We start from the raw sequence: 18,505 nt of genomic DNA, 5'->3' as shown, positions 1-18,505 counted from the left end.
TGTTTCTCTTTTAAATGAATGCTGTCCACAAATATATCATATAGCTTTATTATTTGTCATTGTTTCTGAAGGAAACAATGACACTTACACCAGTAATGATTTGGAAAGACATTGTTTGCAAATAAGTAGATCTGCAGGAAATGTTATCACTTTTTCAGTGAGTATGAAAGTCTTCTTGTGGGAGGTGGACAGGAAAAAGCTTCTTTTTTCTTTTTTCTTTTCTTTGTCTTTCTTTTTTTTTTTTTGAGATAGAGTTTCGCTCTTGTTGCCCAGGCTGGAGTGCAATGGCGTGATCTTTGCTCATGGCAAGCTCCACCTTCCGGGTTCAAGCTATTCTCCTGCCTCAGCCTCCCAAGTAGCTGGGATTACAGGTATGTGCAACCACACCTGGCTAATTTTGTTTTTTTAGTAAAGATGGGGTTTCTCCATGTTGGTCAGGCTGGTGATTCATTTCCTCTTGAAGCTTTACAGTGTGCGTTACAAACAATCCTCTTCTGTCTTCATCTTGTTCCCAGCAAGCTCTCTCTGCTGCTTGCCTTTGTGGACAACAGATCCCTTCTGAGAATCCTATGTCCGTGATGGTCCTTTTGAGATGTCTGACCTTTTTTGGACACTCCACTTACCCATAGCCTGTTAGGAACAGTGGTGACTTCCTGGCTTACCCTTGCAATTTCCGGATTCTTCCAGGATTATGCAAAAACCCTTTCTTCCTATTTCACAGATTCTGGCATCCCTTTAGGTCACTTGCCTACACTTATTAAGGATTTTGGAAATTTCCTCCATCTTCTGCCATGCTCCATTAAGTTCTAGGGGAATTTTCTTCTTTTCTTTTCTTTTTTTTTTTTGAGATGGAATTTTGCTCTTGTTGCCCAGGCTGGAGTGCAATGGTGCAACCTCGGCTTACTTCAACCTTCACCTCCAGGGTTCAAGTGATTCTCCTGCCTCAGCCTTCTGAGTAGCTGGGATTACAGGCATGCGCTACCACACCCAGCTAATTTTTGCATTTTTAGTAGAGACGGGGTTTCTCCATGTTGGTCAGGCTAGTCTCGAACTCCCAACCTCCAGGTGATCCACCCGCCTTGGCCTCCCAAAGTACTGGGATTACAGGCATGAGCTAACACACCTGGCCAAGGTCTAGGGGAATTTTCTATCCAACATTCAAGACTCACATACCTTTCTTATTTAAATAAAATAATTTTCACACTGATTTGACTTCTGCCATCTCAGAACCATAAGTTTGAGCAGGTCATAATCCAGGACTACTCCATGTTGACAAATTCAGTCTCCAGCAGCCTTTATGAGGCCCTTAGACCTCACAAAGGGGTTCGTCTCCAGCCTCTCTTGTGGCCCTCTTGGGTCTCCGCTCCCTGCTCTTTGCTGCTCTCCAGCTCAGGTGCTGCGGTCGGAGTCACCAGCCTCTTCCTAGGCACCTCCCCTTCCCCAGTCTCCCCAGACGGACCTCCATTGCATAACCACTGATGTATTATATATTCTGTTCCAGCATGAAACACTACTTTTATGAGCTCCTCTTTCCTGCACTTTTCTAACTTTCCCTTCTCAACCTCTTCCTTTTATAGCCAGCCCAAGATGTCCTAAGAAAAGTGATAAAAGCACTTCAGAACTCCAGCTCTTGGTCATGGGCATGTTGGACAGCAGAACCTGGTGAGATAAAAGGTTAAAGACTGTTGGCCCTCCCAGCCCAAGGGGCCACCCCTGCAACTCCACACGCCCCATCTCATCCCAGGCAGAGGCTCCACATTTGTAGGCACCCTCAGTTACTAAGGGCTTAGTTCAATTATGTCCATTTAGAAACTTGAATCTCAGATCCAACAGAAACCCAATTTCCTTCCCCAACCCTTGCCCCCAATAATGGCCATGTGCAAACGGACCGTGTAGGGGAGGGCATGGCATGGATGAGGTGGTTGTGAAATGAGTGAGGGAAAGGCCTCAATCATCAAGGCTTATTCAGCCAACTTCAGTGTGCGCCAGGAAAATCATGAGCCACAGACACATGTGTGGCTGTTTTCCCAAAGAGGTTTTCGGGAGGTTTCATATTTATACCATTTCCTTAAATAGGGGAGGGCATGTAGGGAGAGAGGCCGGCAGTTGGTAAGGCGAGTGGTTACATTCCTGTGAGACTTTGGTCAGTGCCCAGTAAATCTACATTTTAACTAAGATAAGATGGATGCATGAAGAGAGAAGGAATGAGGTAGAGGAATGGCTGATCTCATCTAGACCTGGTTCTGCACCTGGGAAGAGAAGCTTGTTATCGACATTAGTGTGGAATGTGACTTTAGTTATAGGAGCTAGACTTAGATTGCAGGCCTAACATTACAATTGGCATGTCCTTGCTTATGGGAAGGCAGACAAAGAATTGATTTATGAATGGTCTGTGAGGACAGCCCTGTGCAGATGCCTGAGGACCTTCACCTTTCCATGAGGACCTGGCTGATGCATAGCACTGGTCACAGCTATTCATTTGGAAGGGGGTGTTGCATGACTCAGCCTCCAGGCATAAGTTTGGGGGTCCTGAGATTTTTAGATTTTCCTTTACAATTATAAGGCCCAGGCAGTGAGGTCATCTCCAGGAAAGCCTAATCTATTTTCCTTCCCCAACCCACCCAGCTTCTATCTCTGAGCCAAACTGCAAGGCCCCTCCTCCTCACCCTGTAAAACTGCAGCCTTGCCTCCATGCCTCAGCCAAGCGAGGCCTTTAGCATCCACTTGAGTCACTTACACTCTTCTTCAGCATGGCTGCCTTGAAGCCTGTGCAGGGATCTGCCCTCCATATCACATGTCCCTGTCCCCTCCGGATCTGCCCTCCACATCAGGTGTCCCTGTACCCTCCATTTCTTCAGGCGGCCTTGCCAGGTGTCCACCAAGGTCATCTGCTTAAGGTGGCCCTCTTCCTGTGGGGCTGCTGTTGTTTTATTGCAGTGCTGTTTTTCTTTTAAACTCTCCTTTTGCTTTTAGGCCTAGACATTTGTTTTTCTTCTAGGTTTCATGTTATGGATCCCCCAGAATGAGAAATGTGAAATAAACAATTTCTGGGTCTACCAAAACCATTTGCTGTCCAAATCAATCCTGCGAACTCTGCCTTCTCATTCTGAGAGGAGCCGCAGCCAGGCCACTACTGAGGTCTCTGGGTGGATTTCTGTGGGCAGCAGTGATGCTGAGGATGTCATGGTAACTGGATTTTGTTCCTTGGTGATCCTGAAATAGCAGGGGCAGGTGGGGTGAAGCGCCACTGTGTACCCTTTTTCTATGTGTCTGGAGGCTGCCTCAAAATTCACATCCTTCTAAGGGAGCTCCTCTTTTTTTTCCAGTATAATCAGGGCTATTTCCTTTCGTCTGCAACTGCCTCTCTTCTGATACTAATGACAAAATCTAGATTCACACCCAATCCAGCCTCTCACTGATCTCCTGAGGAAGCAGGATTCCTAGAGAAAATGTGTGGCCTATGCCCTCTTACAGAGCCTTTAGCTGGGTAAACAGCCACACCCTAGAAAAAGAAGCAGATTCCCCTATAATTGTATAATTGGCCCCTTGTCATTACCTGCTCCTTGATAACATTGATCATTCCTTTATGGCTAAGCTCACTGTCTGAGTCCTTGAAATCCAAGGACAGGCTTCAGGCTTACAATTTGTTTATTTTTAACAAACACTGAAACAGTGGAGTCCTCATGGGGCCGTGTGACTTAAAAAAAAAAAATTCTGAGGCCAAACCCCAAACACCAGGGGGTGACTGTCCTGCATCCTTCAAAGCCCAGCTGCAACACAGTTTGAAATGAGATGAAGACCAGTAAGATGTTTGAGGGAAGCAATGGAGTGGATGGCATTAACAATTTAAAGGCAGGAACCTCAGTGGCAGGGTCTCCGCAGCCCTCCCGTAAAGGAACCACCGTGCTTGTTTAAGGCCCCTGCTTGCAGTCCTGGCTGAAAACACATTTTAAATGGAGCAAAAATATTTCCCACGGCATTGGCTCAAAAGCCTGTTGTCTGTTTTGAGACAAGCCTTTCATCTCATTTCAGTCTCACCTCACAGGCTAAGGTCAAAGCCAGCGGTTGGCATTGCTTGTCCAGAGTTGACTGAAGTTTGTACCTTTTAAAAACAGCCAGGGGCCTATTAAACGCACAACTGGGTACCTATGGCTGCTGGACACAACAGGCTGCTGGGACCCCAAATGGTAAGTAAGAATTCCCAGCCCCCACAGCCACTCTCCTTCCTTGGCCACCACTGAAACCTTCCACTTCCCATGTGTGAAGCTGGTCTTGCACGCGGCTAGCTGCAAGGACATGTCTCCTTTTCAATTTCCAGTTAAAACCCCTTTTGGTGAAGCTTAAAGAGACCCATAAATCACACCCCCTTTTTCCTCTAAATTCAGAAATGAATGAGAAATTGGCCAACATAAGAAGGGGTGAAAAATGAGCTTATTGTGGTAGCACTGGGTTGAGCAGAGCGTAAACCAGCTTCTGGGGCCAGGTGGGCTTCCTTCTCCTCCCATCCAGGTCGAGGTAGGTGGCAGGAATGGGCACCTGTGGAGAAGGGCATCCCTGTGCGTTCCGGCCTTGAAGAGAGCAGATGCCACTCAACTGGGAGCCTCGCCAGGAGGGAGAGGGGAGGTGGATTTGAACGCAGGGCCTCCAGTCAGTGGGAAAGGGTAGATATTGGATGCCACCCCTATAGGGCAGCTCATTCTCCCCTCTTTGGGAGGGTGAGTGGGGAGCTAGAGAAAGGTGGAGATGTGATCCTCCTGGGCTCTTCCTAACTCTGGAAGTGTGGGGTCACTGGGAAGCTTGTTGGAAATGCAGGTTGTCTGGTCCCACCCAGATGAATGGAATGAGAAATTCAGAGTGGGCTTGGTAACCCGTGCTTTAACAAGCCTGCAAGATGATGCAGGTGCAGAGCAGAACTTCCCAACCTCGGTACAGTTGACATTTTGTGGACATAATTCTTTACTCTGAGTGTGTGTGTGTGTGTGTGTGTGTGTGTGTGTGTGTCCTGGATATTGTAGAATGTTTAGCAGCATCTCTGGTCCCTACCTACTAGATGCCAGTAGTACCTTTGACAACCAAAAGTGTTTCCAGCCATTGCTAAGTATCCCCAAGGGGGAAAAGTCACCTACAGAAATTTTTCTTTGAAACAGTAGCCCAGCAGAAAAAGCGTATCCCTTACAATACACAGAGAAGAGGAAAACAAACAAATAAGCAAACCGAAAACACTGGGGAGAAATATCACTGGCACTTAACAGCAGTTATTTCCAGGTCATGGGTTTTAAGTGATCTTTTTATTTTATTTTTTAAAATTTTTTTCTGTGTTTTCCAAATGTGCTAAAATATTTTACATGTATACTCTAAAGAAATTCAAATTTGGCCGGGCGCAGTGGCTCACGCCTGTAATCTCAGCACTTTGGGAGGCCAAGGTGGCTGGATCACCTAAGGTCAGGAGTTCAAAACCAGTCTGGCCAACCTGGTGAAACTCTGTATCTACTAAAAATACGTAAAAAATTAGCTGGGCTTGGTGGTGGGCGCCTGTAATCCCAGCTACTTGTGGTGACAAAGTGGTTCAGGGAGACAGAGCAGGATCAGAGATGCTTCTGCGCTGGGCTCTTGTTCCACATATTTCTATTTTTAGATCTTAGTGTAATGCCAGGTTCTTTGCAAAAAGCACTGTTATGTTTACTAATTTCCAGCTTCTGGTTTATTCTGTATTATATGAATTGCTGGGTAAATGTATGCCTTTTCAAGTAATATAATGTTCTCTCTCTCAGGCCAGAAAGACCTGCCAAGTCTAATCTGTTGCCATATAATGGACCTGTTCTTTCTGAAGTAGTTTTCTCATTTACAAATGCCCACATAACTAATGTGGCTATGTTATTATTCCTATCTGCACTCCTACAAGTGAAAAATAGACCTGTGTATTGTTTGAATGTTGAACACTAAGTAAAGGTGACATGGCCTTGCTTAAAACTTCCAATCCAAGCACTCATATGAGATGGCCAAAGCCAAGGCTCTGACTCCAATCATGTGTTTAAACCCCATTTATTCTTGTGCAGGTGGAAAATGCAGTCTTGAGTGTTCCTGGGGAGCTCTGCTGTGTAAACCTTGGCTATACAGTGAGAAGACAGGGGCTGATCACAGATATGAACCATCAGGTAACCAGGGCTGCAGTGAGAGCCACAGATTTCATGGGAAGTGGAAGAGAGGTGGAAAGAGGTGAGTATGGTGATAGGAGTAATGACATTTAGTATATAGAGTAAGCAGACAAGGAAGGTGGTTAGATAAAAAACTCACATGGTGGACTTCTTAAATGACAATAAAGTATAACGTTGTAGATGATGTACCTCCTGGCAAGTGATCCACTCTGTCCCCAGGTCTCAAACAGCCCTGTGTTAATTCATGGATCAGATTCACTGGTCTAATTCTATATTTAATAATGACTTTACAGAGATGTATACCATAAAATTCACCCTTTTAAAGTATACAAACCAGTGGTTTTTAGTCTATTCACTGGGCTGTACAACCATCACTACTATCTAACTTTAGAAAATTATTAGCACAAAAAGAAACCCAGTACCCATTAGCACTCACCACCCATTTGCCTCTCCCCTAATCCCCTGGAAACCACTAATCTACTTTAGGTCTTCATGAATTTTTCTATTCTGGGCTTTTCATATAATGGAATCAACAATTTGTGCTCTTTCATGACTGGCTTCTTTCACCCAGCATAACAGTTTCAGGGTTAATCCATGTAGCGTGAGTCAGTACTTCATTTCTTTTTATGGCTGAAAAAGATTCCATTGTATGTATATAATACATGATGTTTGCCCATTAATAAGTTGATAGACATTTGTTTACACTTTTTGGTGGTTGATGCTGCTTAGAACATTGATACACAAGTTTTTGTGTGGACACATGTTTTTAATTATCTTGAGTATACACCAAGAATAAAATTTCTCAGTTATATGAAATTTATGTTTAAGATTTTGAGGAGCTGTCAAACTATTTTCCAAAGTGGTTGTACCATTTTACACCAAACTAGCAATGTATGAGACTTCCATTTTCTTCAGGTCTTCACAAACACTTCATCTTTTTTATTTTAGCTATGCTAAAATTAAAAAAAGATAGCTAAAAGGATAGTGTGAACTGGTATCTCATCATGATTTTGATTTGCATTTCGTAATGACTGATGCTGATGAGCATTTTTTCATATGCTTATTTGCCATTTCTTTTTTAAAATTAAATTAAATTAAAATTTTAAAAAATTTCCATAGGCTATTGGGGTACAGGTGGTGTTTGGTTACATGAGTAAGTTCTTTAGTGGTGATTTGTGAGATTTTGGTGCAGCCATCACCTGAGCAATGTACACTGCATCACATTTGTAGTCTTTAATCTCTTGGTCCCTCCCACCCTTCCCCTCAAGTCCCCAAAGTCCATTGTATCATTCTTATGCCTTTGTTTCCTCATAGCTTAGCTCCCATATATCAGTGAGAACATATGGTGTTTCGTTTTCCATTCCTGAGTTACTTCACTTAGAATAATAGTCTCCAGTCTCATCCAGGTCACTGCGAATGCCATTAATTCATTCCTTTTTATGGCTGAGTAGTATTCCATCTCATATATATATAAATATATATATATATATGCTGCAAATGCCATTAATTCATTCCTTTTTATGGCTGAGTAGTATTCCATCTATATATGAGATGGAATATATATATATATGGAATATATATGTGTTTATATATATATGAGATGGAATATATATATGGACTATATATGTGTATTATATACGAGATGGAATATATATATGAGTATATATATGGAATATATATATATATATACACACCACAGTTTCTTTATCCACTTGTTTATTGATGGGCATTTGGATTGGTTCCATGATTTTGCAATTGTGAATTGTGCTGCTATAAACATGCATGTGCAAATATAATGACTTCGTTTCCTCTGGGTAGATATCCAGTAGTGGGATTGTTGGATCAAATGGTAGTTCTACTTTTAGTCCTTTAAGGAATCTTTACACTGTTTTCCATAGTGGCTGTAATAGTTTACATTCCCACCAGCAGTGTAGAAGTGCTCCCTGATTACTGAATCCATGCCAACATCTACTGTTGTTTGATTTTTTGATTATGGCCATTCTTGCAGGAGTAAGGTGGTATTGCATTGTGGTTTGGATTTGCATTTCTCTGATCATTAGTGATGTTGAGAATTTTTTCATATGTTTGTTGGCCATTTGTATATCTTCTTTTAAGAATTGTCTATTCATGTTGTTAGCCCACTTTTTGATGGGATTGTTTGTTTTTTCTTGCTGATTTGTTGGAGTTCGTTGTAGATCCTGGATATTAGTCCTTTGTCAGATGTGTAGATTGTGAAGATTTTCTCCCACTCTGTGGGTTGTCTGTTTACTCTGCTGACTGTTCCTTTTGCCATACAAAAGCTCTTTAGTTTAATTAAGTCCCACCTATTTATCTTTGTTTTTGTTGTATTTGCTTTTGGGTTCTTGGTCATGAAATCCTTGCCCAAACCAATGTCTAGAAGGGTTTTTCTAAGGTTATCTTCTAGAATTTTTATAGTTTAAGGTCTTAGATTTAAGTCCTTAATCCATCTTGAGTTGATTTTTGTATAAGGTGAGAGATGAGGATCCAGTTTCATTCTCCTACATGTGGCTAGCGAATTATCCCAGCACCATTTGTTGAAAAGGGCATCCTTTCCCCACTTTATGCTTTTGTTTGCTTTGTCAAAGATCAGTTGGCTGTAAGTATTTGGGTTTATTTCTGGATTCTCTATTCTGTTCCGTTGGTCTATGTGCCTATTTTTATACCAGTATCAAGCTGTTTTAGTGACTATGGCCTTATAGTATAGTTTGAAATTAGGTAGTGTGATGCCTCCAGTTTTGTTCTTTTTGCTTAGTCTTGCTTTGGCTATGCGGGCTCCTTTTTGGTTCCATATGAATTTTAGGATTGTTTTTTCTAATTCTGTGAAGAATGATGGTGGTATTGTGATGGGGATTGCAGTGAATTTGTAGATTGCTTTGACAGTATGGTCAATTTTCACAATATTGATTCTACCTATCCATGAGCATGGGATATGTTTCCATTTGTTTGTGTTGTCTATGATTTCTTTCAGTAGTGTTTTGTAGTTTTCCTTGTAGATGTCTTTCTCTTCCTTGGTTAGGTATATTCTTAAGTATTTTTTTTTTTTTTTGTTGCAGTAAAAGGGGTTGAAATCTTGATTTGATTCTCTGCTTGGTTGCTGTTGTTGTATAGAAGAGCTACTGATTCGTGTACGTTAATCTTGTATCTAGAAACTTTGCTGAATTCTTTTTTCGGTTCTAGGAGCTTTCTGGAGGAGTCTGTAGTGTTTTTGAGGTAAATGATCATATCATCAGCAAACAGTGACAGTTTGATTTCCTCTTTACCAATTTGGATGCTCTTGATTTCTTTCTCTTGTCTGATTGCTCTGGCTAGTACTTCCAGTACTACGATGAGGAGGAGTGGTGAGAGTGGGCATCCTTGTCTTGTTCCAGTTCTCAGAAGGAATGCTTTCAACTTTTCCCCATTCAGTATTATGTTGGCTGTGGGTTTGTCATAGACGGCTTGTATTACATTCAGGTATGTCCCTTGTAGGCCAGTTTTGCTGAGAGTTTTAATCATAAAGGAATGCTGGATTTTTGTTGAATGTTTTTTCTGCATCTATTGAAATGATCATGTGATTTTTGTTTTAAATTCTTTTTATGTGGTGTATCACATTTATTGACTTGCTTATGTTAAATCATCCCTACATCCCTGATATGAAATCTACTTGACCATGGTGGATTATCTTTTTGATATGTTGTTGGATTTAGTTAGCTAGTATTTTGTTAAGGATTTTAGCATCTATGTTCATCAGGGATATTGGTCTGTAGTTCTCTTTTTTGGTTATGTCCTTTCCTGGTTTTGGTATTAGGGTGATGCTGGGTTCATAGAATGAATTAGGGAGGGTTCCCTCTTTCTCTAAGTGTTGAAAAGATTGGTACCAATTCTTGTTTGAATGTCTGGTAGAATTATGCTGTGAATCCATCTGGTCCTGGGCTTTTATTTTGGTTGGTAATTTTAAAATTACTGCTTCAATCTTGCTGCTTGTTATTGGTGTGTTCAGGGTATCTATTTCTTCCTGATTTAAACTAGGAGGGTTGTATTTTTCCAGGAGTTTATCCATCTCTTCTAGGTTTTCTAGTTTATGTGCATAAACTTACGTGTTACGTGTTCATAGTAGCCTTGAATGATCTTTTGTATTTCTATGGTGTCAGTTATAATAGCTCTCATTTCAGTTCTTATTGAGGTTTTTTGGATTTTCTCTTTTCTTTTCTTGATTAGTCTTGCTAATGGTCTATCAATTTTATTTATCTTTTCAAATAACCAACTTTTTGTTTCATTTATTTTTTGTATTTTTTTTGTTTCAATTTCATTGAGTTCTGCTCTGATCTTGGTTATTTCCTTTCTTCTGCTGGGTTTGGGTTTTGTTTGTTCTTGTTTCTCTAGTTCCTTGAGGTGTGACCTTAGAATGTCAGTTTGTGCTCTTTCAGTCTTTTTGATGGAGGCATTTAGGGCTATGAACGGTCCTCTTAGCACTGCCTTTACTGTATCCTAGAGGTTTTGATAGGTTGTATCATTATTGTCATTCAGTTTGAAGAATTTTTAAATTTCCATCTTGATTTCATTGTTGACCCAATGATCATTCAGGAGCAGGTTATTTAATTTCCATGTATTTGCGTGGTTTTGAAGGTTCCTTTTTGAATTGATTTCCAGTTTTATGTCACTGTGGTCTGAGAGAGTGCTTGATATAATTTTAATTTTCTTAGATTTATTGAGGCTTATTTTGTGGCCTAAGATATGGTCTATCTTGGAGAAAGTTCCACGTGCTGTTGAATAGAATGTGTATTCTGTGGTCATTGGATGAAATGTTCTGTATATATCTGTTAAGTCCATTTCCTCCAGGGTATAGTTTAAATCCATTGTTTCTTTATTGACTTTCTACCTTGATGATCTGTCTAGTGCTGTCAGTGTAGTATTGAAGTCCCCCACTATTATTGTGTTGCCGTTTATCTCATTTCTTAGGTCTACTAGTAATTGTTTTATAAATTTGGGAACTCCAGTGTTAGGTACATATATGCTTAGGATGGTGATATTTTCCTGTTGGAGATGGCCTTTTACCATTATACAATGTCCCTCTTTGTCTCTTCTAACTGCTGTTGCTTTAAAGTTTGTTTTGTCTGATATAAGAATAGCTACCCTCATTCACTTTTGATGTCCATTTGCATGAAATGCCTTTTTCAACCCTTTTACTTTACGTTTATGTGAGTCCTTATGTGTGAGGTGAGTCTCCTGAAGGCAGCAGATAGTTGGTTGGTGAGTTCTTATCCATTCTGCAGTCCTGTATCTTTTAAGAGGGGCATTTAGGACATTTACATTCAATGCTAGTATTGATAAGTGAGGTACCATTGTATCCATCATACTATTTATTGCCTGTGTACCTTTTTTTTTGTTTTTGCTTTTTAAATTGTATTTTTGTTTTATAGGTCCTATGTGATTTATGCTTTAAAGAGGTTCTGTTTTGATGTGATTCCAGGATTTGTGTCAGGATTTAGAGCTCCTTTTAGCAGGTCTTGTAGTGGTGGCTTGGTAGTGGCAAATTCTCTCAGCATTTGTTTGTCTGAAAAAGACTGTGTCTTTCCTTCATATATGATGCTTAGTTTTGCTGGATACAAAATTCTTGGCTGATAATTGTTTTGTTTGAGGAGGCTGAAGATAGGGCTCCAATCCCTTCTAGCTTGTAGGGTTTCTTCTGAGAAATCTGCTGTTAATCTGATAGGTTTTGCTTTATAGTTTACTTGGTGCTTTTGTCTCACAGCTCTTGAGATTCTTTCCTTCGTCTTAACTTTAAATAACCTGATAACAATGTCCCTAGGTGATGATATTTTGTGATGAATTTCCCAGATTTTTTTTGTGCTTCTTGTATTTGGATGTCTAGGTATCTAGCAAGGGTGTGGAAGTTTTCCTCAATTATTTCCCCAAATATGTTTTCTAAACTTTTAGATCTCTCTTCTTCCTCAGGAACACTGATTATTCTTAGGTTTCGTTGTTTAACATAATCCCAGACTTCTTGGAGGCTTTGTTCGTATTTTCTTATCTTTTTTCTTCATCTTTATTGGATTGGGTTAATTCAAAGATCTTGTCTTCGATCTCTGAATTTCTTTCTTCTACTTATTCAATGCTATTGCTGAGATTTTCCAGAGCATTTTGCATTTCTGTAAGTGTGTCCAATGTTTCCTGAAGTTTTGATTGTTTTTTCTTTAAGCTCTCTATTTCCTTGAATATTTCTCCCTTCACTTCTAGTATCATTTTTTGGATTTCCTTGCATTGGGCTTCACCTTTCTCTGGTGCCTCCCTGGTTAGCTTAATAACTAACCTCCTGAACTTTTTTTCAGGTAAATCAGGGATTTCTTCTTGATTTGGATTCATTGCTGGTAAGCTAGTGTGATTTCTTGGGGGTATTAAAGAGCCTTGTTTTGTCATATTACCAGGGTTGGTTTTCTGGTGCCTTCTCATTTGATTAGGCTCTGTCAGATGGAAGTCTAGGGCTGAAGATTATTGTTCAGATTCTTTGGACCAACAGGTTGTTCCCTTGATGTAGTACTCTCCCCCTTTTCCTATGCATGTGGCTCCCTGTGAGCTGAGTTGCAGTGATTTTTATCTCTCTTTTGGGTCTACCCACCCAGCAAGTCTTCCTGGCTCTGGGCTGGTACTGGGGGTTGTCTGCACAGAGTCCTGTGATGTGAACGCTCTATGGTTTTCTCAGCTGTGGATACAGCACCTGTTCTGGTGGAGGTGGTAGGGGGTGAAATGGACCCTGTGAGAGTTCTGAGCTTTGGTGGTTTAATACTCTATTTTTTTGCTGGTTGGCCTCCTGCCAGGAGGTGGCACTTTCCAGAGAGCATCAGCTGTAGTAGTATTGAGAGGAACCAGCAGTGGATGGGGCCCTAGAACTCCCAAGAGTATGTCCTTTTTGTCTTCAGCTACCGGGGTGGATAGGGAAGGCCCATCAGGTGGGGTCAGTACCAGGCATGTCTGAGCTCAGACTCTCATTGGGCGGGTCTTGCTGAGGCTGCTGTAGAGGAAGGGGATGAGGTTCCCAAGTCAATGGAGTTGTGTACCTAGGAGGATTATGAATTCCCTTGCTGAGTCATGCAGGTTGTCGGGGCAGTGGGGGAAAGTTGGCAGTCACAGTCCTCACCCAGCTCCCACATGATCTGAAGGGCTGGACTCAGTCTTACCATGCCCCACGTAACAACCTGAGTCTGTTTCCAGGCAGTGGGTGAGCAGGGCCTGAGAACTTGCTCCAGGCTGCCCACCTCCCCTGAGAAAGAACAGGGCTTTGTTTCTTCCCCTGCCCGTGAAGTCTGAACACTGGATTCATGCCCTCTCCTGATTTCTGGGCAGAAGGCTTTTCACCCAGTTCAAATGGTTACAAAATTGCTCAAATTGGAGACTTCCTTCTCCTTGCAGCATTTTCCCCCCACAACTCTGGCTGCCCTCCCAAAGGGTCCCTGTGGTGCCAGGCAGAAATGGCCTGCTTGGGGACCCAGTAAGCATGTTGGCATGACCCAACATGCCTAGCTGTTGTATTATCTTCTTTAGAGAAATGTGTATTTGAGTCATTTGCTCATTTAAAAATTTGATTATTTGTCTTTTTATTGTTGAATTGCAGGAGGTCTTTATACTATTTTGGATACTAGGCCCTTATCAGATACATGACTTTCAGATTCTTTGATTCTGTAGATCATCTTTTCACTTTTTTGATTGTGTCCTTTTAGGAACAGAAGTTTTAAATTTATCAAGTAGAATATGTCCACTTTTTTCTTTCATTGCTTGTGCTTCAGTGTCATATCTAATAAAACATTGCTTAACCCAAGATCACCAGAATTTATTTCTATGTATTTTTTCCTAAGAGTTTTATAGTTTTAGTTTTTTTATTTAGGTGTTTGATTCATTTTGAGTTAGTTTTTGTATATGGTGTGAGGTGAAGATCTACCTTCTTTCTCTTGCATGTGGATATCCGGTTTTTCCAGCATCATTTGTTAAAAATATGATGTTTCCTTCTTGATTTGTCTTGACTTTCCTGTAAAACTACTAAATGATCATAAATGTAAGAGGTCATTTCTAGACTCTCAATTCTATTTCTTTCGCGCGCACGTGTGTGTGTGTTTTCCTTAGAATTTTCTTTGTACAAATCATGTCACCTGTGAACAGAGAAAATTTTACTTCTTTCTTTCCAATCTGGATACTTTCCTTTTTTTCCCCCTAATTTACCTGAATGGTAAAATTTTGAATAGAAATAATGAATGAATTGAAAATTGCTTTTTCCTTCTTTATTTTTTTGAAGACTTTGTGGCACATTGATGATTATTCATTAAGTATTTGAAATAATTTACCAGTGACACTATCTTGTTCTGAACTTTTCTTTATGGTTAGCTTTTCTGATTACTAATTTAACAGCTTTACTTCTTATAGATCTGTTCAAAATTTCTTTTTATGTTTTCGTCCACTTTAGTGGTTTGTATCTTTTTAGGAATTTGTCCATTTATTGACATATAATTTTTCACAGTATTCCCTTAAAATCCTTCTTGTTTACATATGGTAAATAGTGATGTCCCCTTTTTGTTTACTTACATTGGTAATATAAATCTTCTCCCATTTGTTTCTGGCTAGCTCAAAGTTTGTCAATTTTGTTTATTTTTTTCAAAGTATATATATATATAGTATATAAAAATTATACATATATAATTATATATATTATATATTTGTATGTAAATTTATATTTCTCTATATATTTATATATAATATATATAAATTTATATTTGTATATATTTATATATAATATATATAAATTTATATTTGTATATATTTATATATAATATATATATAAATTTATATTTGTATATATTGATATATTTTATATATATATATATTTGTGTTTTTTTTTGAGATGGAGTCTTGCTGTGTCACCCAGGCTGGAATGCAGTGTCATGATCTCAGCTCCCTGCAACCTCTGCTTCCTGGGTTCAAGTGATTCTCCTGCCTCAGTCTCCTGAGTAGCTGGGATTACAGGTGTGTGCCACCATGCCTGGCTAGTTTTTGTATTTTTTTTAGTAGACAGGGTTTCGCCATGTTGGCTGGGCTGGTCTCAAACTCCTAACCTCAGGTGATCCGCCCACCTCAGCCTTCCAACATGTTGGGATTACAGGCGTGAGCCACTGCACTCAGCCAAATAATACATTTTGGTTTCAATATTTTTTCTACTAGTTTTCTTTTTTTAAAATTTATTTTCACTGTAATCTTTTTTTTCTTCTGCTTGATTTGAGTTTTGTTAGCTTAAGGTGGATGGTTATTTATTTGGGATTTTCTTTTTTTAAACATAGGTGTTTACAGCCATACCTTTTCTTCTAAGCACTGCTTTAGCTACTTCCCATAAATTGTAGTATGTTGTGTTTTTGTTTTCATTTAACTCAAAATATTTTCCAATTTCCCTTGTGATTTCTTCTTGATGTATTAACTATTTAAAAATGTGTCATTTAATTTTCATTTATTTTTGAATTACCCACACTTCCTTCTGTTACTGATTTCCAATTTTATTCCTTTGCAGTCAGAGAACATATTTTTTATAATTACAAAATTTTGAATGGATTGAGGCTTATTTTATGTGCTGACACATGGTCTATTCTGGAGAGTGTGCTATGTGCACTTGAGAAAACTGTTTTCTGCTACTGTTCGGCAGTGTTCTATGAATACCTGTTAGGACTAGTTGATTTATAGTGTTATTCAAGTCTATTTCTTTGATGATCTTCTACCTATTTTATTCTCCATATTATTGAAAGTGAAGTACTGAAGTCTCCAATATTATTGTTGAATTGTCTATTTCTCCCCTCTTTTCTCTGTCTTTGCTTCACATTTGTTGAGGATCTGTTGTTAGATGCATGTGTTTATAGTTATTATATCTAATGGATGGATTGACTGTGTTATTATAAAATATATGTTTTGTCTCTAGTAATTATTTTTGTTTTAAACTATATTTTATCTGATAGTAATCTAGCCTCTCTGCCTCTCTGTTTGTTACTGTTTGCGTGGTATCTCTTTCTGGTATTCTTTTACTTTCGACCTATTTGTGTGTTTGATGCTAAAGTCTATCTCTTTTATATAACATATAGTGAGACCATGTTTTTGTTGGTTTTCTTAATCTATCTGCCAATATCTGCTTTTCATTGGGGGTACTTACTTTATTTATATTAATGTAATTATTGTTTAGGTAGAATTTACATTTGCATTTCACTATTTTGTTCTTTTATATCAAATTTGTTGTTTCTCTATTCCTTCATTACTGCCTCCTTTTGTGTTAAATAGATTTTTCTAGTCTACCATTTAATTTGCTTGTTGTTTCTTTATATATATATGTATGTATGTATATATGTGGATATATATAAAATGTGGATTTAGTTATTTTATTAATGATTGTTGCTCTGGGGATTACAATTAAATCTTAACTTAAAACATCTAGATTAGAATAATATAACTTAGTTTCAGTAAGTTTAATACCATTTTGCCCCAATGGTATTTATTCTCCCTTTCTTTAGGCTAGTATCATCACACAATTCATATCTTTATTTATTATAACCTATCGATGCTGCTTAATAATTATTGCTTTATGTAGTTTTCTTATCTATAAGATAGGAGATGCAAAGAGCTATTATGTAAATAGAATTATATTTATACTGTCTTTTATATTTTCTTTTATCAATGCTTTTTATTTCTTCCTTTGGATTTCCTCTTCATGCGAACCTCCTTTCATTTCTGCCTAAAGGACTCCCTTGAGTATTTCTTGTGAGGCAGATCTGTTAGCAACAAATTCTGTTAGTTTTTTTTTTTTTTTAATCTGGGAATATCTTAATTTCTTCTTTGTTTTTAATTAATGGTTTTGCTGGAAACAGAGTTCCTGGTTGATAGTCTTTTTCTTCAGCACTTTAAGTATGTCATCCCACTCCCTCTGGCTTGCATGGTTTCTAATAAGAATTCAGCTGTTATTGTATTAAGGATCACTATATATTCAATCATGTCTCTTTTGATGCTTTCAAGATTCTCTGTTTAACTGTCTTTTGACAATGTGAATATTTTTAAATTTATCTTACTTGGATTCTATTGAACACCTTAGACGTGCACATTATTATTTTCATTACCTTTGGAGAGTTTTCACCATTATTTATTCAAATATTATTTCTGTGCCTTTCTCTCACTCCTCTTCTTTTCTCTGGAACTCACATTCAAGTGTATGTTGATATGCTTAATGGTGTCCCACAGATCTTTGAGGCTCTATTCATTTTTCTTATTTTTTTCTTAATATTCTTCAGAATAAAAGAACCTCAGTTTAACTCTCTTCAAGTTTGCTCTTACTTTCTTCTGTCAGTTAAAATCTGTTGTTGAGTCCTAATAGATTTTGCATTTCAGTTCTTATAGTTCTCAACTTCAGAATTTCTCTTTTGTTCTTTTTATAATCTCTATCTCTTAGTAGTAGTCTCTATTTGATTGGGCATTATTCTCATACTTAAAAAAATTCTTTAGACATGATTTTCTTTAGTTCTTTGAGCATATTTGTTGTTTAATTTTTTATTATTTTTTAACATTTTTGTGGGTACATAGTAGGTGTATATATTTATGGGGCACATGAGATGTTTTGATACAGGCATGCTGTGTGAAATAAGCACATCATGGAGAATGGGGTATCCATCCCATCAAGCATTTATCCTTTGAGTTACAAACAATCCAATTACATGTTTTGAGTTCTTTTAAAATATACAATTATTATTGACTATAGTCACCCTGTTGTGCTATCAAATAGTAAGTACTAATGATTCTTTCTATTTTTTTGTGCCCATTGAATATATTTATAATAGCTGATTTAAACTGCTTGTCTTAAAGCTTCAACATTTGGGTTTCCTCAGTGTCAGTTTCTAGTGACCACATTGTTTCCCTGTGTATAGATCCCAGTTCCTTTTCCTGTATGTATCTTGTAAATTTTTGTTGTGGAAAAGCTACACATTAAAAATAATATAATGTGGGGGAACTGGAGAGTCTATTCTCCTCCTCTGTCTCCAGCCTTTGCTGTGGAGGCTGCTGGTTTTCAGGCTACTGTGGAGGTAGGGACAGGGGATGATAATACAACAAATTAAAATATCCAAAGCTTACTTTTCTTACAAAAATTCAGATTTTTTCTTGAGTAAACACCTTAAGATTGTTGCAAGCCTGTCTTAATTTCCAGTTTCCTGAACAAATCAAAGTTGGAAATTTCCCAGGTGCTCTTGCTGCGTTCACCAAGGAATATATTTTCAGAAATGCTTCCATCACCATTCTGGAAGTGCGTCTGCTGCCTAACTCAATTGTAGTGGTGTATTTGGGAGTGT

General features: G+C 38.6%; 1 long non-coding RNA gene across 2 annotated transcripts in view; it reads left to right on the top strand.

Annotated features, from left to right (window-relative positions):
• The first annotated feature begins 257 nt into the window (after nucleotides 1-257).
• Nucleotides 258-18,505, top strand: part of LOC129060304 (uncharacterized) — a 151,216-nt gene continuing 132,968 nt past the window's right edge. Inside the window, exons 1-3 of one of the 2 annotated variants that reach the window (XR_008526900.2) lie at nucleotides 258-371; nucleotides 1,578-1,662; nucleotides 6,057-6,216. This is a non-coding gene — a long non-coding RNA (uncharacterized LOC129060304). Of the gene's footprint in view, nucleotides 372-1,355; nucleotides 1,481-1,577; nucleotides 1,663-6,056; nucleotides 6,217-18,505 lie in introns of those variants that run through there. The other variant, XR_008526899.2, reaches the window with a different exon arrangement.

The sequence above is a fragment of the Pongo abelii genome, chromosome 6, assembly GCF_028885655.2.
Source record: "Pongo abelii isolate AG06213 chromosome 6, NHGRI_mPonAbe1-v2.0_pri, whole genome shotgun sequence".
NCBI lineage: Eukaryota > Metazoa > Chordata > Mammalia > Primates > Hominidae > Pongo > Pongo abelii.
This window is presented reverse-complemented; position numbering and strand designations above follow the sequence as displayed.